The following is a 25912-nucleotide window of genomic DNA, read 5'->3' as shown; positions in this document are numbered from 1 at the left end:
AGAAAATGTTAATCTTACTTTCCATTTTAAAGCTTCAGTCTATTTGTTATGTATCCTAATGAGCTTTAACATGATATTTGTTCTTATTCGAGAACCTCCTAAATCTCAGGATTTTCCCAATAATTCATTTCTTTGGAAAAAAATCCCAGGAAGTTTGGCTACCAATTGAAAAATTCAGTAATTCAGTCAACACCTTTCCAAAGGGAAATACAAGGAGAACTAATTTGTAAAGCATAAACATTGTCAGTACATATGCTCCATTGTGGATAACATAGTAATATGGGGTTGTGAGGATAAATCAAAGAAACAAAGAAAACAAAGTGAAGAGGACAAGGAGAAGTAGAGGGAAACTTCTGTCTCAGCTGGTGACTCCTATTCTGAGTCTGGACTCCAAGACCTTTTCAAGACTACTGTGTAGTTGAACCACAGCATGTGCTGGATTCTCACTACTCATCTTCAACTCACACACCTGAATGAAAAGGTAACAATGAGAGCAGACTGCACGTATGAGTAGCAGTGTCTGCCACACACTGAAAAGAGGAAGACAGGTCCTGCTGAGCGGTTCTCTCTGCTTCTGGTGCTTTGAGAGTCACTGGGATCTTAAGTAAGAATCGGAACTGGAATGTCTTCAGAAGCTTTTTCAGGGTAAGGGAGGCCCTGATCCTGAAGTCCAACCCTGAATCCCAGCCTCATTCTCACCTGACCACTGAGCAGATTTCTATGGTGAGATGATGCTGTGGTAACCTCTGCAGTGTAAACTATTTATAGATGATGAACAAGTATGCATCTGTGCAGCAAGAGCATAGACACTCATATATATATATATATATATATATATATATATATATATATACACACACACACACACACACACACACACACACACACAAATGGAGAAATATACAACAGAGGCAACCCTTTACCAAGAAAACCTTGCAAGAGAAGATAGGTAAATGTATATTAAAAGCCTGTGCTTTTAGAAATATTCATTTCCCACCTATGTCATTCATTCTACTTAAAAACTATTGACTATAATCATTTATAATGCTCTGTGATTACTTGATTCATTCCACTACCTTCTCTCCTCTTTCTCTCACTCCTTTGACCCTTCTGCCCTCTCCTCCTCTCATGTCTCTTCTTTTCTTTTTTCTTGTTCTGTGTTTTACTGCAACAAATCTGCTTCTTTTTTATCTCATCCAAAAGTCAGATTGCAGGGTCATATCATCTTGTATAATTCTCTGAGGGACTCCACTGTTTTCATAATGTCTGAGTAGAACCACATTCCCATCTCCACAGCAAAAGCATCCCTTCCCCTCCACTCCCATAACAGTTGGTCTCTATTTTGTCTTGCGTGAATGACACTCATATCACCAGTTAAAAGCAACTTAAAATCTTTTGCGTTTAAGATCCATTTCTGTTATTATTAGAAATGTTAGGTTTTTGCTACATCTTCTGCCCACATGCACTTGTCAAGGTGAAGCATCCCAATCAGGGGAAGGAGGGCAAAACAATGTGTGCTCATGAGTACATCATCTCTCCATTGTGGGTTCTCTAAGGTATCTGTTAATCTCCTAACTCAGAACTTAGAGAAGTGAGAGAAAGGAGTTTTTCTTGAAAAGTAGACTGTTCTCTTGGATGACAGAAATAATATTATTACTTTTAACATGGAGTAGGATATTTCAAACACAGTATTTATTATTCAATATGAGAAAAATAATTTTGAAATATGACCGTTTGAATCAAGGTCTCATATAAACAACACAAGAACTAGATCGTTGGGCTAAATCACAGCATTGAATGGGAATGTTTTAAAAAACAGAAAGTTTTAAATTAGGGGTATACAATTCTGTGGGCATAGAGTCATACTAATGGAGACAAACAGATCTACCAGAGTCCTCTAGACTCACATGTTGTTCTGAGTTACCTGTATCTTCTAGCATTTACAATCTTCTTTGTCTTCTTCAGGAACTATACTTGCCATTTCACAGGATCACTTTTTTTTATTGTGATGATCTGCATTTTGTTCAGGTAATAGCACATCCTAAATTTAAAAAGCACAATGACAGAGCTGTAAAAATCAAGTTTTTGCCACACAAGATCCCTTCAGTGGGTTTTAAACACAGAACTAAGAAGAATTTATTAAAAATAAGAAAAAATGAATGAAAAAAGAAAGAAAGGAAGGAAGGTAGGAAGGAGGAAAAAAGAAAAATAAATGGGTATGACAGAGAACCAGGTATACCATAGAGGAAATATGGAGTCAGAACAATCACTCGACTCACTGGACCACCAGACTATCCAGTGGTTGAGATCCAGACTCAGTGACAGAATCATTTCAAACAAATGGTGCAGACTGTTAGAGAAATGCATCATATGTCAATACACACAAACACATACACACACACACACACAGATAGGAAATAGAGAGAAAGAGAAAAAGACGGATAGAGATACTGAGACCAAGATGGGTGGACAGAGATAAAGGGAAGCAGGGAGAAATACTGTAATAAATAATAACACATATCACAACAGGAAACAGAAATTCGAATAAATATTTAGACATTCAAGGAAAACTATACTCTATTCCTGTAGAGAAAATCCTTAAATGTGATATGGAGAGACAGAGCAGACACAGAGAAGTCCAGTCTTCCACACTTTTCAAAGAAGGTACTTATGTGACACAGATTTCTAAGTGCTATCAGCGCCCCCTGCTGGTCCTGTGTTCCCCACAGCCCTGTTTTTGTCTGAGCTCACAGTAGAATTCACTCACTGTGTCTGCTGCACAGTAATACATGGCTGTGTCCTCAGACTTCAGACTGCTCATTTCCAGGTACAGAGTGTTCTTGGCATTGTCTCTGGAGATTGTGAACCGGCCCTTCACAGCGTCGGTATACCAGCTCTTACTACCATCGTAACGAATGGTTGCGACCCACTCCAAACCCTTTCCCGAAGCCTGGCGGAACCAGCTCATTCCAGTGTCACCAAAGGTAAATCCAGAGGCTGCACAGGAGAGTTTCAGGGATTTTCCAGGCTGCACTAAGCCTCCTCCAGACTCCAGCAATTGCATCTCACACTGGACACCTGTAAACACAAAGAATTCTGGTTAGAAAACTGACATAGAAGACATTTTTTTCTTTTTCATGTCCACACAACACACAGCATCTCATCTTTATGAACTACCTTTTAAAATAAGGACAAAGAAAACCAGTATGAGCCTTAAGTCCATGATGAATGTCCTGTGTTTAGTGCTGAACCCTGACTGGGAGGATTTGGGAATCCAGGGCTTGTCTCCTCCGCCAGAGCTGCAGAGACAAGGCAGGACTGGTATTTAAGGCCACAAAGAAGTCTTATTTGCATATCTTCCTGTCATAACAGGCTCTCTAGTTGGACCTGGGCAGAAGGCAGTACTCAGAGGAGATAAAAGACATCATATACATTGATGACAGTTATAGAAACTGAAGCATTAATGTAGTTCTGTGTACACATTTTGCTTTTAGGGATTCACCACACTTTATTTCCCATTTCACTACATGCACAGGGAATGTTATATCTCCACACTGTCATGTATCTTTAGGGTCAATGTGATATTGAAAAGCTCCGCACACAGCTGTGTTTCTAGGTATTATCTCTGTCTGTCCTTCAGTCTCTGTTGGACATGACTTATTCATTAGGTGGATTTTGGCTGGATTCACACTTGCTTCTCAGCAGAACTCCTTCCCTATGATAGGAAGACTTTGGGCTTTTCTGAGTTTTACTCACTTCTGGGAGATGCTGTCCTATGGCCCCAGGAAATTTGCAAATGAGATGCTTTTTGTTACTGCCTGTCTTCCTTTCAGTGATTACTGTAAGGACATGTTTATATTTGCAGCACTCAATTGTTTGTATCCTGAAGTTCTCCCTATGATCACTGTTTACTCCCCACTCTTCCTGTCCCTTTCCCATCTCGATAACAGGGAACACATGGCTGCCTTCATGCTGTCTTAGGTCAGTTTTTATTTCTGCATATTTATATAGTCAACATAATGTGCACATTGAATGAATTATTATACCAAAGCACAAAATTTTAGCATCAATTTCGATTTTCAGGGGACTGTTTTTATTATTATAAATGAGACACATTTGCCTATACAGAGCCCAATGGAGAAAATGTATAAGCTGTGCTTAACTCTATTCCTTTTTGTCTAGAATTATTTCCCAAGCTCTGTCAGGTTTTATGTGGATGCAGTTGTCTATGGTGCTGCGATTTGTTGTCCTTGACCCATTAGACCAGGCTTCTTTTTAACACTTATAATTTATATTAGCCCATTATTCTTGTCTATGTTAGCTATGTGTCTTGGTACCTATTTTGGTGAGGCAGTCACATCTTGCTACTTCTATGGCTGGATCCGGACTGCCAACTCTGTCCTCTTACCAGAATTCTCATGTTCTCATTAGCTGCCTCTCCTTCTTGTCTGCTTGTCCTGCCTATCCTTCTGCCTGGCTACTGGCCAATCAGTGTATATTTAAAACATAATTGATAGAATACAGATCATTGTCCTACTCTGTTCATCCATTTCAGGATCAGGCATGTAGACTGATGCTCACACTGACCCTGGAAAATATGACAGTGGAGCCTTTGGGTTACATTGTGTGCAGTTATTCAATTCACAGTTATGCGTTCTGAAGTCAGCATCCTAAGAATGTAGTCAATGTGGTCTCCAAAGATTAATCACACACTATTGGTGTCAATGCCTGAATTTCAGGAGAAGCTTCAGACTCAGATTAAAAGATTCTCAAGCCTATGTTCCATCAACATGGTACCCAGTGGATACACAGTTTCTCTGGAAGACAAATGTCTAGCACACACATGAGAAACCAGGCTCTTCTAGTCACACAACATCAGAGTGCAGAGGAGTAATTCTAGGAGCTTTTATAGGTAACAAAAGCACCAACAACAGCACAAGCCATGAAAATCATAGAAGTCAGTTGCTCATGGGAAGGGTTAAAGAGAGATGAACCTGGGACTGGATCTGATGTCTTCTGGGATGTGCATCCCATTTGTGTCTGAGAATTTTGTGGTCTGACTTGCACAATATGCCTATAGAGGAATCATTATCTTGGACTTTGAGTGCAAACTAATGTTTACCAAAATGGAAATGTTCAGAAATAGAATGTTGCAACAATTATAACAACAGTATTCTTTTTTATAAGGTCCTATTAATTTAGAAGTAGGAAACTCTGGATGGTTCATTGTCTAAGTTCACATTGGAAATTAACATTAATTTACAAATATGTGCTTTTTCTATCACATGTTTAAAAATAATGAGGATGAATTAAATATTATTCAAAATTCCCAAGTTACCTTACAAAATTTACTGTCAACAAGTGTCATAATTTAAGACTCCTGATTATATATATATATATATTCCATATATATATGGAACGTATAAAATTAGTATGCTCATTTGTCTGTCTAGAAACAATTAGACATGAGTGTAGAGGAACACAGATGTACAGTATATAATTAAAAATCAAGATTAATAGGCTATGGCAAGTAAAGAGTACTCTAGAAGTTTTTCTTGTGTAAAAGAAGATACCAAAGGTTACAACATCAGATGAGGGGAGTCACAGGGCAAGATATACACAATTCACTTGGGTTTCTGAGAATTGCCTGTGCTTCTTAGAGGACCTGGTGATAAAAAAGTAACATTTTCCTTAAACTATCTGGTTTCTCACTTGCATATGAATAGGAAATTGTATGATTCACTCTGTGCAGACCTTGGATGCAAAACATTAACACACTCTACATTTATGCTGTAGATAACAGAGGATACAACATCCTCAGTGCATATCTCTGTAAATTCCAGCAGAGTGTTTAGGATGGAATTTAGCTATAAGATGCACTTCAGCCTCTTCCTGATGTGAAATCAGCATTAGGGAGAAACTTAAAATCCTTTCTCTTATCATTTATGTTAATTTTATTCTTATCACTCACCTAGAATATCCAACTTGTGAGGACACAACTCAGAAACAATTAGTGCATGTGGTTTTAATTTAATATCCGAGAGGAGATTCAAAGGATTGATTGTCATACACATAACTGGACTCAGAATATTTACTGTCCCACTCAAGGACACCATATCTGGATATTTCCTAGTTCTTGTTTTCATTTTGTCTGTGTCTCTGTCACTATGTTATTTTTTATTTACTTCCTTGTCTCTTTACCATTTAAAGCACATTGCAAACGCAGGATCCAAAATATGATTGTCATGTTGGTGAGGGATGGAGGGCAGACCTTCATGGCACCTCATAGAAAGCAGTAGCATAAAACCAGTTCTCAGGGTTATGTTACCTGAAGCAAATTAAAAGATAGAGAACTCTAAGGGATGACAAGAAGCAGAGGAGGGCATGCTTGAACAATAGGAACTGATTGTCTTTGGTGAAGATCACCGTAGAGAAAATGGATTTAGGGCTTTTCTCCATGACTTGGTACTGTTGCAGAGAATAGTTCAAAACAGGTAGTGACAGAGAATAGTTCGAAATAAACTGTTCAGTAAATCCCAGAGAATATCCACCAATTGTTTCACATTGGTCACCCCACATGTTGTGTTCCTTATTCCTTTGTACATATTCTGTATGTGAGTATCAGTGGTAGAGACAGGTCTTAACATTATTGCCCGCCATACTATAACAGCTCTGATGGGCATCCAACCCTGTAAGTGCTTTGTCCCCCGCTTTTCATGAACCACTGTTTGTTAGAAGAACATTTTGTAGACATTATGCTCAGTGTGTCTCATCTTTGATTTGTTTGATTTTTCATTTTTGTTTTTTTTGGATCTTTCCCAAGATCCAAAAACAATGGATATTTTTCTTTTTTTAATTTTTTTCTTTATTTTATTATTTTTTAATTAAAATTTCCGCCTCCTCCCCAATTCCCATTTCCCTCCCCCTTCTCCCAAACAATGCTCCCTCCCCCCATTCCCCTCCCCCTATCCCCAGTCCTCTCCCTGTCCCCCCACTCCATTCCCCTTCCCTCTTGATAGCGAAGAGCAGTCCAAATTCCCTGCCCTGCTGGAAGTCCAAGGTCCTCCCACTTCTATCTAGGTCCAGGAAGGTAAGCATCCAAACAGGCTAGGCTCCCACAAAGCCAGTTCATGTGTTAGGTTCGAAACCTAGTGCCATTGTCCTTGGCTTCTCATAGGCCTTCATTGTCCGCCATGTTCAGAGAGTCCAGTTTCAACCCATGCTTATTCAGTCCCAGTCCAGCTGGCCTTGGTGGGCTCCCAATAGATCAGTTCCACTGTCACAGTGGGTGGGTGCACCCCTCGTGGTCCTGACTTCCTTGCTCATGTTCACCTTCCTTCTGCTCCTCATTTGGACCTGAAGAGCTCAGTCTGTTGCTCCAAATTGGGTCTCTGTCTCTATTTCGATCCATCGCCAGATCAAAGTTCTAAGGTGATATGAAAGATATTCATCAGTATGGCTATGGGATAGGGTCATTTCATGTTCCCTTTGCTCATTTGGCCAAGGTACTACTATCTGGGGACATCTCCCTGGACACCTGCGAGCCCCTCTAGAGTCAAGTCTCTTGCCAACCCTACGATGGCTCCCTTAATTAAGATAAATATTTCTCTGCTCCCGTATCCACCCTTCCTATATCCCAACCATCCCATTCCCCCAAACTCCCCCCATCCTCCCCTTCTCAAGTTTCTCACCCCATTTTCACTTAGCCCCATGCCACCTCACCTGCAAGTTCCCAGTTTTTGCCTGGCAATCTTGTCTACTTCCCCTTTCCAGGCTGATGACTATACGATTTTCTTTGGGTTCACCTTCTTATTTAGCTTCTCTATGATCACAAATTATATGCTCAATATCCTTTATATATGGCTAAATCCCAATTATGAGTGAGTACATCCCATGTTCATCTTTTTGAGTCTGGGATACTTCACTCAGGATAGTGTTTTCTATTTCCATCCATTTGCATGCAAAATTCACAATCTCATTGTTTTTTTTACTGCTGTGTAATACTCTGATATGAATATATTCCACACTTTCTTCATCCATTGTTACATTGAAGGGCATCTAGGTTGTTTCCAGGTTCTGGTTATTACAAACAATGCTGCTATGAACATAGTTGAACAAATGCTTTTGTCATATGATAGGGCTTCACTTGGATATATTCCCAAGAGTGGTATTACTGGATCTTGGGATAGGTTGATCCCAAATTTCCTGAGAAATTGCCACACTGACTTCCAGAGTGGTTGCACAAGTTTGCATTCCCACCAGCAATGGATGAATGTGCTCCTTACTCCAAAACCTCTCTAGCAGAAGCTATCATTGGTGTTTTTGATTTTAGCCATTCTGACAGGTGTAAGGTGGTATCTCAAAGTTGTTTTAATTTGCAAATCCCTGATCACTAAGGAGATTGAGCATGACCTGAAGTGTCTTTTGGCCATTTGAATTTCTTCTGTTGAGAATTCTCTGATCAGTTCAGTGCCCCATTTTTTTAGTGGGTTAATTAGCATTTTAAAGTCTAGTTTCTTGAGTTCTTTATATATTTTGGAGATCAGACCTTTGTTTGTTGCAGGGTTGGTGAAGATCTGCCGGTCAGTGGATTGCCTTTTTGTCTTAGTGACAGTGTCGTTTGCTTTACAGAAGCTTCTCAGTTTCAGGAGGTCCCATTTATTCAATGTTGTCCTTAATGTCTGTGCTGCTGGGGATATACGTAGGAAGTGATCTCCTGTGCCCATATGCTGTAGAGTACTTTCCACTTTTTCTTCTATAAGGTTCAGTGTGTTCAGACTGATATTGAGGTCTTTAATCCACTTGGACTTGAGTTTTGTGCATGGCGATAGATATGGATCTATTTTCATTCTTCTACAGGTTGACAACCAGTTCTTCCAGCACCATTTGTTGAAGATGCTTTCTTTCTTCCATTGAATACTTTTAGGTCCTTTATCAAAAATCAGGTGTTCATGGGTTTGTGGGTTAAAATCATGCTCTTCTACTCGATTCTATTGATCGACTTCTCTGTTTTTATGCCAATATCAAACTGTTTTCAATACTGAAGCTCTGTAATAGAGTTTGAAGTCAGGGATGGTAATGCCTCCAGAAGTTCCTTTATTGTATAAGATTGTTTTGGCTATCCTGGTTTTTTTTTGTTTATCCATATAAATTTGATTCATGTCCTCTCAAGATCTGTGAAGAATTTTGATGGGATTTTAATGGGGATTGCATTGAATCTATAGATTGCTTTTGGTAGAATTGCCATTTTTACTATGTTGATCTACCCAATCCAAGAGCAAGAGACATCCTTCCATTTTCTGGTATCCTCCTCAATTTCTTTCTTCAAAGACTTAAAGTTCTTGTCAAATAGATCTTTAACTTTCTTGGTTACAGTTTCTCCAAGATATTTTATGCTATTTGTGGCTATCATCAAAGGTGATGCTTCTCTGATTTCCCTCTCTGCTTCCTTATCCTTTGAGTATAGGAGGGCAACAGATTTTTTGGAATTGATCTTGTATCCTGCCACGCTACTAAAGGTGTTTATCAGCTGTAGGAGTTCTTTGATGGAGTTTTTGACGTCGCTTATGTACATTATCATATCATCTGCAAATAATGAAAGTTTAACTTCTTCCTTTCCAATTTGAATCTTTTTGATTCCCTTATGTTGTCTTTTTTTTTTTAATTAAAATTTCCAACTGCTCCCCGTTTCCCATTTCCCTCCCCTCCTCCCACACATTGCCCCCCCCACTCCCCTCCCCCATCCCCACTCCTCTTCTCCTTCCCCCAGTCCATTCCCCCTCCCTCTCGATACTGAAGAGCAGTCCAAATTCCCCGCCCTACAGGAAGACCAAGGTCCTCCCACTTCCATCCAGGCCCAGGAAAGTGAGCATCAAAACAGGCTAAGCTCCCACAAAGCCAGTTCATGTATTAGGATCGAAACCTAGTGCCATTGTCCTTGGCTTCTCATCAGCCTTCATTGTCCGCCATGTTCAGAGAGTCCAGTTTCAACCCATGCTTATTCAGTCCCAGTCCAGCTGGCCTTGAAGAGCTCCCAATAGATCAGTTCCACTGTCACAGTGGGTGGGTGCACGCCTCGTGGTCCTGATTTCCTTGGTCATGTTCTCCCTCCTTCTGCTCCTCATTTGGACCTTAAGAGCTCAGACCATTGCTCCAATTTGGGTCTCTGTCTCTCTCTCGATCTATCGCCAGTTGAAAGTTCCTGTGCCATTCTCCTTGGCCTCTCGTCAGCTCTCATTGTCCGCCACATTCCGAGAGTCCGGTTTTATCCCATGTTTTTTCAGTAGCAGTCCAGCTGACCTTGGTGAGCTCCCAATAGATCGGCCCCCCTGTCTCAGTGGTTGGGTGCACCCCTCATGGTCCTGACTTCCTTGTTCATGTTCTCTCTCCTTCTGCTCCTCATTATAACCTTGGGAGCTCAGTCCGGTGCTCCAGTGTGGGTCTCTGGCTCTATCTCCATCCATCGCTAGATGAAGGTTCTATGGCGATATGCAAGATATTCATCAGTATGATTATAGGATAGGTTCATTTCAGGTTCCCTATCCTCAGGTGCCCCAATGAACTAACTGGGGACATTGCCCTGGGCATCTGGTAGCCATTCCAGGTTCAAGTCTCTTGCCAACCCTTAGGTGGCTCCCTTAACGAAGGTATGAGTTTCCCTGCTCCCCAATCCAACCTTCCTTTAACCCCAATCACCCCGATTCCCCCAGTTCCCCTCATCCTCTCCTTCACACTTTTCTCTCCCCATCACCCCTCATCCCCATCCCACCCCACCCCCAAGATTCCAATTTTTTGCCCATCAGTCATGTCTATTTCCCATAGCTGGGAGGATATCTATATGTTTTTCCTTGGGTTTACCCTCTTGTTTAGCTTCTTTAGGATCACAAATTATAGACTCAGTGGCCCCTATCCATGGCTAGAAACAAATTATGAGTGAGTACAACCCATGTTCTTCTTTTTGGGTCTTGGTTACCTCACTAAGGATCGTATTTTCTATTTCCATCCATTTGCATGCAAAATTCGAGAAGTCATTGTTTTTTACCGCAGAGTAGTACTCTAATGTGTATATATTCCACAATTTCTTCATCCATTCTTCCATTGAAGGGCATCTAGGTTGCTTCCAGGTTCTGGCTATTACAAATAATGCTGCTATGAACATAGTTGGACAAATGCTTTTGTCATATGATAGGGCATCTCTTGGGTATATTCCCAAGAGTGGTATTGCTGGGTCCAGGGGTAGGTTGATCCCAATTTTTCTGAGAAACCGCCACACTGATTTCCAAAGTGGTTGCACAAGTTTGCAGTCCCACCAGCAATGGATGAGGGTACCCCTTTCTCCACAACCTCTCCAGCAAAGGCTATCCTTGGTGTTTTTGATTTTAGCCATTCTGACAGGTGTAAGATGATATCTCAAAGTTGTTTTGATTTGCATTTCTCTGATCGCTAAGGAGGTTGAGCATGACCTTAAGTATCTTTTGGCTATTTTAACTTCTTCTGTTGAGAATTCTCTGTTCAGTTCAGTGCCCCATTTTTTAATTGGGTTAATTATCCTTTTAAAGTCTAGTTTCTTGAGTTCTTTATATATTTTGGAGATCAGACCTTTGTCTGTTGCGGGGTTGGTGAAGATCTTCTCCCAGTCAGTAGGCTGCCTTTTTGTCTTAATGACAGTGTCCTTTGCTTTACAGAAGCTTCTCAGTTTCAGGAGGTCCCATTTATTCAATGTTGCCCTTAATGTCTGTGCTGCTGGGGTTATACATAGGAAGCGATCTCCAGTGCCCATATGTTGTAGGGTACTTCCCATTTTCTCTTCTATCAGGTTCAGTGTGTTCAGATTGATATTGAGGTCTTTGATCCATTTGGACTTGAGTTTTGTGCATGGTGATAGATATGGGTCTATTTTCATTCTTCTACAGGTTGACATCCAATTGTGCCAGCACCATTTGTTGAAGATGCTTTCTTTCTTCCATTGTATACTTTTAGCTCCTTTATCAAAAATCAGTTATTCATAGGTTTGTGGGTTGAAATCCGGGTCTTCTATACAATTCCATTGGTCGACTTCTCTGTTTTTATGTTGTCTTATTGCTATTGCTAGAACTTCAAGCACTACATTGAAGAGGTATGGGGAGAGTCAATATCCTTGTCCTGTTCCTGATTTTAGTGGGATGGCTTTGAGTTTCTCTCCATTTAATTTGATGTTAGCTGTCGGCTTGCTGTAAATAGCTTTTATTTTATTTAGATATGACCCTTGTATCCCTAGTCTGTCCAAGATCTTTATTATAAAGGGATGTTGAATTTTGTCAAATGCTTTTTCAGCAGCTAATGAAATGATCATATGGTTTTTTCTTTCAGTTTATTTATATGATGGATTACATTGATAGAATTTCGAATGGTAAACCAGCCCTGCATCTCTGGGATGAAGCCTACTTGATCATAATGGATAATTTTTCTAATGTGTTCTTGGATTCCGTTTGCCAGTATTTTATTGAGAATTTTTGCGTTGATGTTTATGAGTTAGATAGGCCTGTAATCCTCTTTCTTGGTTGAGTCTTTGTGTGGTTTTGGTATCAGGGTAACTGTAGCTTCATAAAAGGAATTTGGCAATGACTCTTCCGTTTCTATATTGTGAAATACATTAAGGAGTATAGGTATTAGCGCTTCTTGGAAGTTTTGGTAGAATTCTGCATTGAAACCATCTGGTCCTGGGCTTTTTTTGGAAAGGAGGTTTTTGATAACAGTTTCTAATTCTTCACCACTAACAGGTCTATTTAGATTTTTCACCTGGCCTTGTTTAACTTTGGCATATGGTACTTACATAAAAAAATGTCCATTTCTTTTGCATTTTCCAGTTTTGTGGCATACAGGCTTTTGTAGTAAGATCTAAAGATTCTCTGAATTTCCTCTGTCTCTGTAGTTATGTCCCCCTTTTCATTTCTGATCTTATTAATTTGCATGTTGTCTCTCTGCCGTTTGATTAGTTTGGATAGGGATTCGGCGATCTTGTTGATTTTCTCCAAGAACCAACTTTTTGTTTCATTGATTCTTTGGATAGTTTTCTGTGTTTCTATTTTGTTGATTTCAGCCCTCAGTTTGATTATTTCCAGTCTTCTACTCATGGGTGGATCTGCTTCTTTTTTTCTAGGCCTTCAGGTGTGCTGTTAAGTCTCCAACGTGTGTTTTCTCTGTTTTCTTTAAGTGGGCACTTAGTACTATGAACTTTCCTCTTAGCACTGCTTTCATCGTGTCCCATAGGTTTAAGTATGTTGTATCTTTATTTTCATTAAATTCAAGGAAGACTTTAATTTCTTTCTTTATTTCTTACTTGACCCAGGTGTGGTGCAGCAGTTGAATGTTCAGTTTCCATTAGTTTGTCTGCTTTCTGGGGGTAGCTTCATTGTTGAATTCTAACTTTAATCCAATATGATCTGATAAAACACATGTGGTCATTAAAATTTTTTTGTATCTGTGGAGGTTTGTTTTGTTACCGAGTATGTGGTCAAATTTCAAGAAGGTTCCATGAGATGCAGAGAAGAAGGTATATTCTTTTCTATTTGGGTGGAATGTTCTATAGATGTCTGTTAAGTCCATTTGTGTCATTACCTCCATTAATTCTCTTATTTCTCTCTTAGGTTTCTGTCTGATTGACCTGTCCATTGGTGAGAGGTGTGTTGAAGTCTCCTAATATTAGTGTGTGAGGTTTGATGTCTACCTTGAGTTCTAGTAATGTTTCTTTTACATAAGTGGGTGCTTTTATATTAGGGTCATAGATATTCAGGATTGAGACTTCATCTTGATGAATTGTTCTTGTTATGAGTATAAAATGACCATCTCTATCTCTTCTGATTGGTTTTAGTTTGAAGTCAGATTTGTTAGAAATTAGCATGGCCACACCCACTTGTTTCTTAGGTCCATTTGTTTGAAAAACCTTTTCCCAATCCTTTACTCTGAGTAGATGTCTTTGTGGTTGAGGTGTGTTTCTTGAAAACAGCAGAATGTTGGAACATGTTTTCGAATCCAATCTCTTAGCCTGTGCCTTTTTATAGGTGAGTTGAGTCCATTGATATTAAGTGATATTAATGACCAGTGGTTGTTGACTCCGGTTGTTATTATTTTTTTATAGTAGTGTTAGTGTGTTCCCCTTTGAGTTGTGCTGGTGAAGGGTCGCTAGTTGTCTGAGTTATTATAGGCAGTGTTGGCAATGTTGGATTCTTTGGGTTTTCACTTTCCTTCTACTACTTTCTGTAAGGCTGCATTTGTGGCTGCGTATTGTTTAAATTTGTTCTTATCCTGGAATACTTTTTTCTCCATTGATAGTGAACAATAGCTTGGCTGGGTATAGTAGTCTGGGCTTGCATCCATGGTCTCTTAGTTTCTGCAGTACCTCTATCCAGGACCTTCTGGCTTTCATGGTTTCCATAGAGAAGTCCGGTGTAAGTCTGATAGGTTTACTTTTATAAGTAATTTAACCTTTTTCCTTTGCAGCTCTTAATATTCTTTCTTTAATCTGTATGTTTTGTGTTGTGATTATTTTATGGCGAGAGGATTTTTTTGATCCAGTCTATTTGGTGTTCTGTATGCTTCTTCAATATTCACAGGAATATCTTTCTTTATGTTGGGAAAGTTTTCTTCCATAATTTTGTTAAATAAGTTTTCTGGGCCTTTGAGCTATAATTCTTCTCCTTCTTCTATCCCTATTATTCTTATGTTTGGTCTTTTTATTATGTCCCATATTTCCTGAATGTTATGTGATGAGAATTTGTTGGATTTGCTGTTTTCTTTGATCAGTGTGTTTATTTTCTCAATGGTGTCTTCAGAGTCTGACATTCTTTCTTCTATCTCTTATATTCTATTAGTTATGCTTGTTTATGTAGTCTCTGTTTGTTGCCCTAGATTTTCCATTTCCAGTTGGCCCTCGGTTTGTGTTTTCTTCCTTGCCTCCATTTCAGTTTTCAATTCTTGAACTGTTTCCATTACCTGTTTGATTGTTTTTTTCTTGGTTACCCAGGGTATCATTTATGTATTTATTCATTTCTTCAAACTCTTTATTATGCTTCTCATCTATTTGTTTAAGGGCGTTTTTTACATGCTGTTTAAGGGACTCTATCACTTTCGTAATGTCAATTTTCCCCCTTCTTCTGGATTAGGGTGTTCAAGACCTTCTTGTAGTAGGAGCTGCAGGCTGTGTTCCTGCCACCCAGCTCCCAGTCACCTGGCTAGCTTATGTCCCAACATAAACTGTATTCTTTTAAACACTGCTTGGCCCATTAGCTCTAGCCCTTATTGGCTAATTCTCATATCCTGATCAACCCATCTCTAAAAATCTGTGTAGCACCAGTTTTACCAGGAAAGATTCAGCATATTTGACCTGACAGCTTGCTTCAACGCATTTGCCTGGAGAGCAGAAGCATGGCGTCTCAGCTCACTTCCCTTCTTCCCAGCTCTCTGTCCTGTTACTCCACCCACCTATGTTCTAACCTACCAGGGCCAAGCAGTTTCTTTATTAATTACCAATGACCTTCCTCCATCATTTCCCCTTTTTCTATTTTTTTTTCTTGCTGATTTTTTATTAATTAATTAATTTAATTATTAAAGATTTCTGCCTCTTCCCCGCCACCACCTCCCATTCCCTCCCCCTCCCCCAATCAAGTCTTCCTTCCTCCTCAGCCGAAAGAGTAAGCAGGTTTCTCTGCCCTGTGGGAGTTCCAAGGACCACCCACCTCCATCCAGGTCTATTAAGGTGAGCATCCAAACTACCTGGGCTCCCACAAAGCCATTACATGCAATAGGATCAAGAACCCATTGCCATTGTTCTTCAGTTCTCAGTAGTCCTCATTGTCCATTATGTTCAGCGAGACCGGTTTTGTCCCATGCTTTTTCAGTCCCCGGCCAGCTGGCCTTGGTGAGTTCCCGATAGATCATCCCCATTACCTCAGTGTGTGGGTGCACCCCTCGCCGTCCTGAGTTCCTTGCTCGTGCTCACTCTCCTTCTGCTCCTCTGGATCGTGAGACTTCAGTCCAGTGCTCCAATGTTGGTCTCTGTCTCTGTCTTCTTTCATCGCCTGATGAAGGTTAATATTCAGGGGGATGCTTATATGTTTTTCTTTGGGTTCACCTTCTTATTTAGCTTCTCTAGAGTCACGAATTATAGTCTCAATGTCCTTTATTTATGGCTAGAAACCAAATATGAGTGAGTACATCCCATGTTCCTCTTTTTGGGTCTGGCTTACCTCACTCAAGATAGTGTTTTCAATTTCCGTCCATTTGTATGCAAAATTCAAGAAGTCATTGTTTTTTACTGCTGAGTAGTACTCTAATATGTATATATTCCATACTTTCTTCATCCATTCTTCCATTGAAGGACATCTAGGTTGTTTCCAGGTCCTGGCAATTACAAACAATGCTGCTATGAACATAGTTGAGCATATACTTTTGTTGTATGTTTGGGCATCTCTTGGGTATATTCCCAATAGTGGTATTGCTGGGTCAAGAGGTAGGTTGAACCCGACTTTCCTGAGAAACCGCCACACTGCTTTCCAAAGTGGTTGCACAAGTTTGCATTCCCACCAGCAATGGATGAGAGTGCCCCTTTCTCCACAACCTCTCCAGCAGAGGCTATCATTGGTGTTTTTGATTTTAGCCATTCTGACAGGTGTAAGATGGTATCTTAATGTTGTCTTGATTTGCATTTCCCTGATTGCTAAGGAAGTTGAGCATGATCTTAAGTGACTTTTGGCCATTTGAACTTCTTCTGTTGAAAAGTCTCTGTTCAGCTCAGTGCCCCATTTTATAATTGGATTGATTAACCTTTTACGGTCTAATTTCTTGAGTTCTTTGTATATTTTGGATATCAGACCTTTGTCAGTTGCGGGGTTGGTGAAGATCTTCTCCCAGTCAGTGGGTTGCCTTTCTGTCTTAGTGACAGTGTCCTTTGCTTTCCAGAAGCTTCTCAGTCTCAGGAGGTCCCATTTATTCAATGATGTCCTTAGTGTTTGTGCTGCTGGGGTTGTACGTAGGAAGTGTTCTCCTGTGCCCATGTGTTGTAGAGTACTTCCCACTTTCTCTTCTATCAGATTTAGTGTGTTTGGACTGATATTGAGGTCTTTAATCCATTTGGACTTGAGTTTTGTGCATGGTGATATATATGGATCTATTTTCATTCTTCTACAGATTGACTTCCAGTTTTGCCAGCACAATTTGTTGAAGATGCTCTCTTTTTTCCATTGTATACTTTTAGCTCCTTTATCGAAAATCAGGTGTTCATAGGTTTGTGGGCTAAAGTCAGGGTCTTCTATTCTATTCCATTGGTTGACTTCTCTGTTTTTATGCCAGTACCAAGCCGTTTTCAGTACTGTAGCTCTGTAATAGAGTTTGAAGTCAGGGATGGTAATGCCTCCAGACAATCCTTTATTGTATAAGATTGTTTTGGCTATCCTGGGTTTTTTGTTTTTCCATATAAAGTTGATTATTGTCTTCTCCAGATCTGTGAAGAATTTTGATGGGATTTTGATGGGGATTGCGTTGAATCTATAGATTGTTTTTGGTAGAATTGCCATTTTTACTATGTTGATCCTCCCAATCCAAGAGCAAGGGAGGTCCTTCCATTTTCTGGTGTCCTCTTCAATTTCTTTCTTCAAAGACTTAAAGTTCTTGCCAAATAGATCTTTCACTTCCTTGGTCAGAGTTACCCCAAGGTATTTTATGCTATTTGTGGCTATCGTGAAAGGTAATGCTTCTCTGATTTCCCTCTCTGCTTCCTTATCCTTAGTGTATAGGAAGGCAACTGATTTTTTGGAGTTGATTTTGTATCCTGCCACATTACCAAAGGTGTTTATCAGCTGTAGGAGTTCTTTGGTAGAGTTTTTGGGGTCGGTTATGTATACTATCATATCATCTGCAAATACTGAAAGCTTAACTTCTTCCTTTCCAATATGGATCCCCTTGATCCCCTTATGTTGTCTTATTGCTATTGCTAGAACTTCAAGCACTATATTGAAGAGGTATGGAGAGAGTGGACATCCTTGTCGTGTTCCTGATTTTAGTGGGATAGCTTTGAGTTTTTCTCCGTTTAATTTAATGTTAGCTGTCGGCTTGCTGTAAATAGCTTTTATTATATTTAGGTATGCCCCTTGTATCCCTAATCTCTCCAAGACCTTTATCATAAAGGAGTGTTGAATTTTGTCGAATGCTTTTTCAGCATCTAATGAAATGATCATATGGTTTTTTTCTTTCAGTTTATTTATATGGTTGATTACATTGATAGATTTGCTTATGTTGAACCAGCCCTGCATCTCTGGAATGAAGCCTACTTGATCATAATGGATAACTTTTCTAATGTGTTCTTGGATTCGGTTTGCCAGTATTTTATTGAGAATTTTTGCGTCGATGTTCATGAGTGAGATAGGCCTGTAATTCTCTTTCTTGGTTGGGTCTTTGTGTGGTTTTGGTATCAGGGTAACTGTAGCTTCATAAAAGGAATTTGGCAATGACTCTTCTGTTTCTATATTGTGAAATACATTAAGAAGTATAGGTATTAGCTCTTCTTGGAAGTTCTGGTAGAATTCTGCATTGAAACCATCTGGCCCTGGGCTTTTTTTGGAAGGGAGATTTTTGATAACTGTTTCTAATTCTTTGCGACTAACAGGTCTATTTAGATCGTTCACCTGGTCTTGGTTTAGGTTTGGTATATGGTACTTATCTAAAAAAGTGTCCATTTCTTTTGCATTTTCCAGTTTTGTGGCATACAGGCTTTTGTAGTAAGATCTAATGATTCTCTGAATTTCCTCTGTGTCTGTGGTTATGTCCCCCTTTTCATTTCTGATCTTATTTATTTGCGTGTTCTCTCTCTGTTGTTTAATTAGTTTGGATAGGGGTTTGTCAATCTTGTTGATTTTCTCCAAGAACCAACTTTTTGTTTCATTGATTCTTTGGACTGTTTTCTGTGTTTCTATTTTGTTGATTTCTGCCCTCAGTTTGATTATTTCCAGTCTTCTACTCCTCCTGGGCGCGTCTGCTTCTTTTTTTTCTAGAGCTTTCAGGTGTGCTGTTAAGTCCCCAATGTATGCTTTCTCCGTTTTCTTTAAGTGGGCACTTAATGATATGAACTTTCCTCTTAGCACTGCTTTCATCATGTCCCATAGGTTTGAGTATGTTGTCTCTTTGTTTTCATTAAATTCAAGGAAGACTTTAATTTCTTTCTTAATTTCTTCCTTGACCCAGGTGTGGTTCAGTAGTTGACTGTTCAGTTTCCATGAGTTTGTCAGCTTTCTGGGGGTAGCTTTGTTGGTGGCTTCTAACTTTAATCCGTGGTGATCTGATAAGACACAGGTGGACACTGATATTTTTTTGTATCTGTGGAGGTTTCCTTTGTTTCCAAGTATGTGGTCAATTTTCGAGAAGGTTCCATGAGCTGCAGAGAAGAAGGTGTATTCTTTCCTATTTGGGTGGAGTGTTCTATAGATGTCTGTTAAGTCCATTTGATTCATTACCTCCAACAATTCTCTTAATTCTCTATTAGTTTTCTGTCTGATTGACCTGTCCATTGGTGAGAGAGGTGTGTTGAAGTCTCCTACTACTAGTGTGTGTGATTTGATGTCTGCCTTGAGTTTTAGCAATATTTCTTTTACATAAGTGGGTGCTTTTATATTAGGGGCATAGATATTCAGGATTGAGACTTCATCCTGCTGAATCGTTCCTGTTATGAGTATAAAGTGTCCCTGTCGATCTCTTCTGATTGATTTTAGTTTGAAGTCAGTTTTGTTAGAAATTAGTATGGCCACACCTGCTTTTTTCTTAGGACCATTTGCTTGAAAAACCTTTTCCCAACCCTTTACTCTGAGTAGATGCCTGTCTTTGTGGTTGAGATGAGTTTCTTGCAAACAGCAGACTGTTGGATCCTGTTTTCGTATGCAATCTCTTAGCCTGTGCTTTTTTATTGGTGAATTGAGACCATTAATATTAAGTGATATTAATGACCAGTGGTTGTTAACTCCGGTTATTCTTACTGCTTTTGGTAGAAGAGTTTGTATGTCTCCCTTCTTTGAGTTGTGCTGCTGAAGGGTCGCTAGATGCCTGGGTTATTGTAGGCAGTGTTGGCAATGTTGGATTCCTTGGGTTGTGATTTTCCTTCTATTACTTTCTGTAGGGCTGGATTTGTGGCAACGTATTGTTTAAATTTGTTCTTTTCCTGGAATGTCTTGTTTTCTCCATTGATAGTGAATGATAGCTTGGCTGGGTATAGTAGTTTGGGTTTGCATCCATGGTCTCTTAGTTTCTGTAGTACCTCTATCCAGGACCTTCTGGCTTTCATGGTTTCCATAGAGAAGTCAGGTGTAAGTCTGATCGGTTTACCTTTATAAGTTACTTGGCCTTTTTCCTTTGCAGCTCTTAATATTCTTTCTTTAATCTGTATATTTTGTGTTTTGATTATTATATGGCGAGGGGACGTTTTTTTTTGATCCAGTCTGTTTGGTGTTCTGTATGCTTCTTGAATATTCAAAGGAATATCTTTCTTTACGTTGGGGAAGTTTTCTTCCATAATTTTGTTAAAAATGTTTTCTGGACCTTTGAGCTGTGCCTCTTCTCCTTCTTCTATCCCTATTATTCTTAGGTTTGGTCTTTTTATTGTGTCCCATATTTCCTGAATGTTTTGTGATGAGAATTTGTTGGTTTTGGTGTTTTCTTTGATCAGTCCGTTTATTTTCTCTATGTTGTCTTCAGAATCTGAGATTCTTTCTTCTATCTCTTGTATTCTATTGATTATGCTTGTTTCTGTAGTCTCTGCTCGTTGACCTATATTTGCCATATCCAGCTGGTCCTCAGTTTGTGTTTTCTTCCTTGCTTCCATTTCAGTTTTCAATTCTTGGACTGTTTCCATTACCTGTTTGATCGTTTTTTCTTGGCTTCCCAGGGTATCATTTACATATTTACTCATTTCTTCAAACTTTTTGTTATACTTCTCATCCATTTCTATGAGGGCGTTTTTTACATGTTGTTTAAGGGACTCTATTGCTTTCAAAAAGTCTGTTTTTTCCTCTTCTCCTGTGATAGGGTGTTCAAGTCCTTGTGTTGTAAGATCATTGGGTTCTGGTGTTTTCATGTTGTTTTTCAGATTGTTGGGTGAATTCTTGCCTTGGCGTCTGCCCATCTCCTCTTACCGATGCTATCTATTGGGTTTGATTTAATTGTAGCGGGGCAATCTGTTCTCAGTGCAGGCTTCACTGTTTCTTGCCTGCACTATCCTGTATCCAGTGCCTCCGCCACCCGGGCCTGCCTGCCGGTGCCTCTGCCACCCGGAACTGTCTGTGCGCCGGTGTTTCCACCGCCTAGGCCTGCCTGCCGGTGCCTCCGCCACCTGGGCCTGCCTGCGCGCCGGTGCTTCCGCCGCCTAGGCCTGCCTGCCGGGCCTGACTGTCAGTGCCTCCGCCACCCGGGCCTGCCTGCACGCCGGTGCCTCTGCCGCCCGGACTTGCCTGCGTGCTGGTGCCTCCGCCGCCCGGGCCTGTCTGTGCGCCGGTGCTTCCGCTGCCTAGGCCTGCCTGCTGGGCCTGACTGCCGGTGCCTCCGCCACCCGGGCCTGCCTGCACGCCGGTGCCTCTGCCGCCAGGACTTGCCTGCGTGCTGGTGCCTCCGCTGCCCGGGCCTGCCTGCGCGCCGTTGCTTCCGCCGCCTAGGCCTGCCTGCCGGTGCCTCCGCCGGCCGGAACTGTCTGTGCGCCGGTGCTTCCGCCGCCTAGGCCTGCCTGCCGGTGCCTCCGCCACCTGGGCCTGCCTGCGCTCCGGTGCTTCCGCCGCGTAGGCCTGCCTGCCGGTCCTGACTGCCGGTGCCTCCACCACCCGGGCCTGCCTGCACGCCGGTGCCTCTGCCGCCCGGACTTGCCTGCGTGCTGGTGCCTCCGCCGCCTGGGCCTGCCTGTGCGCCGGTGCTTCAGCCGCCTAGGCCTGCCTGCTGGTGCCTCCGCCCCCCTTTTTCTGTTTAAACAAAAAGAAGGAAGGCTTTAACTTTAACATAGCAAAATTACATATAACAAAACAGTTATCAAGTAAAAATTACAATATTTACATCTATTTTATCTTTATCATAACTAAGGAAAACTATAACTATAACTAACTATTCTTCAACTCCATCAAAGACTCCAGAAAGATAAAATATTATCTAAGTAAATGAGAAGTAAGCAACTTACAAAACTCTAGAAATCATAGAGACATCTCGCTGCCTGGACAGTCACTCAAAGTTCCTCTGTACCGTTGTGGCATCCATCTTCGGCCTAAAAGCCCATGGTATCCAGAGACATTTCCATGAAGCAGGAAATTTCAAAAGCAGTTCAGTCACTATCTGCTGTATCCTGCAGAATGTCTTGTAGACTTTCATGAATCAGGAACCCCGAAAGATCATCTCACCTTTAGGCAAGTTCAGTAGTCCTCTCTCTGCGGGTTCTCATTGTTCAGTTTATGCAATAGTCCAGGCAAGAGCAGTTTCTTGCCCAAATGGCTATCAAACTCCAGAAGGATCCTCTTTGATGCCCATCTTCTTCTTGAAGTAGATTAGTGCTGCCAGGAGCAGATGTGTCTCATTGTCAGAAAAACCATAAGTTATTAAAACACTTAAAATACCATATTTTATAATCTTTGAGAGATATGAAGAATGCCGATCTAAAATATATCTATGTACATCTAGAAAATCTAACTAACATGACTACAAGCTTGATTGTTATTAATGATTATCCATTAACAACCTATATACATTACATTTTTAAATGAACTACACAATCAAAATACCTTAATCAATATCAGAAATACATATACATATAACAAAATTGACCTTAAAATACTAATGCAAATTATTCATATCTATTTCATATCCCCCTTTAAATGTAAAAAAACATTTATAAACAATATATGGGAACATGACCACAGTTTTTTCTCTCCAAACTGCTTCCTGCTGAATGGGGGCATTGTTATTCAGGTTTTTTATGGGATAACCTGTCTGTTAGGTTCATCTCAGTCAGCAGTTGAGCAAAGTAATTTCTGAAGTTGTTCACAGCAACCCTTCAGGAGGGCGTGGTCCATCATACCATATTGGAATGGAAGCAATCCACAGGGTCTCATCCTCTGTGAAAACAAAAGAAGAAACTCTTTCCAAAGTATCATATCCTTAGATCCAAATTCTAAAATCAAGGTATTTTCAAAATATCTGTGTTGGATTAGTTTAGTAGCATTTATAAACAAATATCTTTTAGCATCTGTTGCTCCTTCCTCAGCATTCAAACAATTCAAACAGAGTATAATAGCATATAGTATCAAGATTCTCATTGTATTTTCCATCTTTGTGTGGCTTTATTTTAACCTCTATTTTGTTTATTTTTACGTTTATTTTATATTCTATGTATATCTTTGTCCTGGAATAACTCTGGAGACCAGACTGTCCTTGAACTCTCAGAGATCCTTCTGTCTCTGCCTCCCAGTCATTGGGATTAAAGGTGTGTGCTACCACACCTCGAAGTCACAGAGGTCAAACTACCTCTGCCTCCCAAGTGTTGGAATTAAAGGTGTATACCACCATACCCAACTACTCTTTCTTTCTTTACTTTAAGAACTTCAACTTTTTGCCTGCATATATTTTTAACACACTGTAAATTATTTAAAGTTTTTTTTGTTTTGTTTTTGAATCTCTCTTTACTGTATCTCTTTGTCTTTTTCTGACCACATGAGCCTTTAAATTACTGAGCAATATGGGTAGGATTAAAGCCGTTGCTTTGCTGGCTAGATACAGCCCATTTTTTAGGTTTCTAGCCTCATGGCGGAGGTACCTGCTGTAGCCATGTTTATCACCACAACTCTGTGGCATTCAAGGTTCCTGCCAACAAGCAAGCTGCAGCATTATGTCCACAGACAACACTCAAGTCCTCTCTCTGTAGTCAGCCCTCCTGCCTCAAACAGTCTGAGTTTGCCCTGGTAGGACGGCCCATAAAGCCAGCATTTTTAAATGGCTAAGCTTTATTCCTGCTATGGCTGAAAACTGAAAAGAATGCGTTCAGCTTTTCATTCTTAACTGTGATATAGAGAGGCAGCAAGACACAGAGAAGTACAGTCTTACTTGCTTCTCTAAGAAGGTTCTTCTGTGACCCAGATTTCTAAGTGCTCTCTGCATCCCCTGATGGTCCTGTGTTCCCCACAGTGGTGTTTTTGTCTGAGCTCACAGTAGCATTCACTCACTGTGTCTCTAGCACAGTAATACATGGCTGTGTTCTTAAGGCCTCAGACTGCTCATTTCCAGGTCCAGAGTGTTCTCGGCATTGTCTCTAGAGATGGTGAACCAGCCCTTCACAGCGTCGGTATACTAGATGTAGTTACTACTACCACTAATGGATGCGACCCACTCCAGACCCTTCCCTGGAGCCTGGAGGACCCAGCCCATTGCATAACCACTAAAGGTGAATCCAGAGGCTGCACAGGAGAGTTTCAGGGACTTTCCAGGCTGCCCTAAGCCTTCCCCAGACTCCAGCAATTGGACCTGGCACTGGACACCTGTAAACACAAAAATTTCTGGTTAGAAAACTGACACAGAAGATATATTTTTTCTTTCTCATTTACACACAACACACAGCATCCCATCCTTAAAAATTACCTTTTAAAATAAGGACAAAGAAAACCAGTATGAGTCTTAAGTTCATGGTGAGTGTCCTGTGTTCAGTGCTGAATCCTGATTGGGAGAATTTGGGAATTCAGGGCTTGTCTCCCCTGCTGAAGCTTCAGGGTCAGGGCAGGGCTGTTTTTTATGGGCACAAAGAAGACTTATTTGCATATCTTCCTTCCATAACAGCCTCTCTAGTTGGACTTGGGAAGAAGGCAGTACACATAGCAGATATAAGACATCATATACTTCATATACACTGATGACACTTATAGAAATTAAAGGATTAACGTAGCTCTGTGTACATAATTTCCTTTTAGGGATTCACCACAATTTATTTAGTTCCCTTTTCACCATATGCTCATGGAATGTTGTGTTTTCACAAAGTGGTGTATCTTTAGGGTCTACATGAAATGAAAAGCTCCTTACACAGCTGTGTGTCTAGATATTATCTCTGTCTGTCCCTCTGTCTCTGCTGGACATGGCTTCTTCATTAGGTGGATCTTGGCTAGTGTCACACTTGCCTCTCAGCAGAACTCCTTTCCTATGACATGACATGGACATCACAATCATGGATTCATAATGACTGCTGTTGTTTGAATTAGCCCAACTAGGGCCTAATCAGCCAAGCCCTGGTACAGATAGGGCTGACAATTCCTTGGCCTTACCTCTTCCTGAGGAGCAGTTGAAAATGTATTTTTCTAGACCAGGCACTGAGTCATACTTTTCTGAGTGTATAGTCATAGTTATGTTTCCTATGTTGCAGTACTTGCGTTCACACCCATGCAGATATGGCCATCAATAACTGTGATTAAAAAACTATAAGTTAGATATGTTGATCCTCCCAATCCAAGAGCAAGGGAGATCCTTCCATTTTCTGGTACCCTCCTCAATTTCTTTCTTCATAGACTTAAAGTTCTTGTCAAATAGATCCTTCACTTCCTTGGTTAGAGTTACCCCAAGATATTTTATGCTATTTGTGGCTATCGTGAAGGGTGATGCTTCTCTGATTTCCCTCTCTGCTTCCTTATCCTTTGTGTATAGGAGGGCAACTGATTTTTTGGAATTGATCTTGTATCCTGCCACGCTACTAAAGGTGTTTATCAGCTGAAGGAGTTATTGGCTGGAGTTTTTGGGGTCACTTATGTACACTATCATATCGTCTGCAAATAATGAAAGTTTAACTTCTTCCTTTCCAATTTGAATCCCTTTGATCCCCTTATGTTTTCTTATTGCTATTGCTAGAATTTCAAGCACTATATTAAAGAGGTATGGAGAGAGTGGACAA

At 40.4% G+C, this 25912-nt stretch overlaps 1 pseudogene; it reads right to left on the bottom strand.

Annotated features, from left to right (window-relative positions):
• Positions 1-2024: 2024 nt before the first annotated feature.
• Positions 2025-24664, bottom strand: LOC130882929 (immunoglobulin heavy variable 3-21-like; annotated as a pseudogene).
• Between the last annotated feature and the right edge of the window lie 1248 nt (positions 24665-25912).

The sequence above is a fragment of the Chionomys nivalis genome, chromosome 10, assembly GCF_950005125.1.
Source record: "Chionomys nivalis chromosome 10, mChiNiv1.1, whole genome shotgun sequence".
Lineage (NCBI taxonomy): Eukaryota > Metazoa > Chordata > Mammalia > Rodentia > Cricetidae > Chionomys > Chionomys nivalis.
This window is presented reverse-complemented; position numbering and strand designations above follow the sequence as displayed.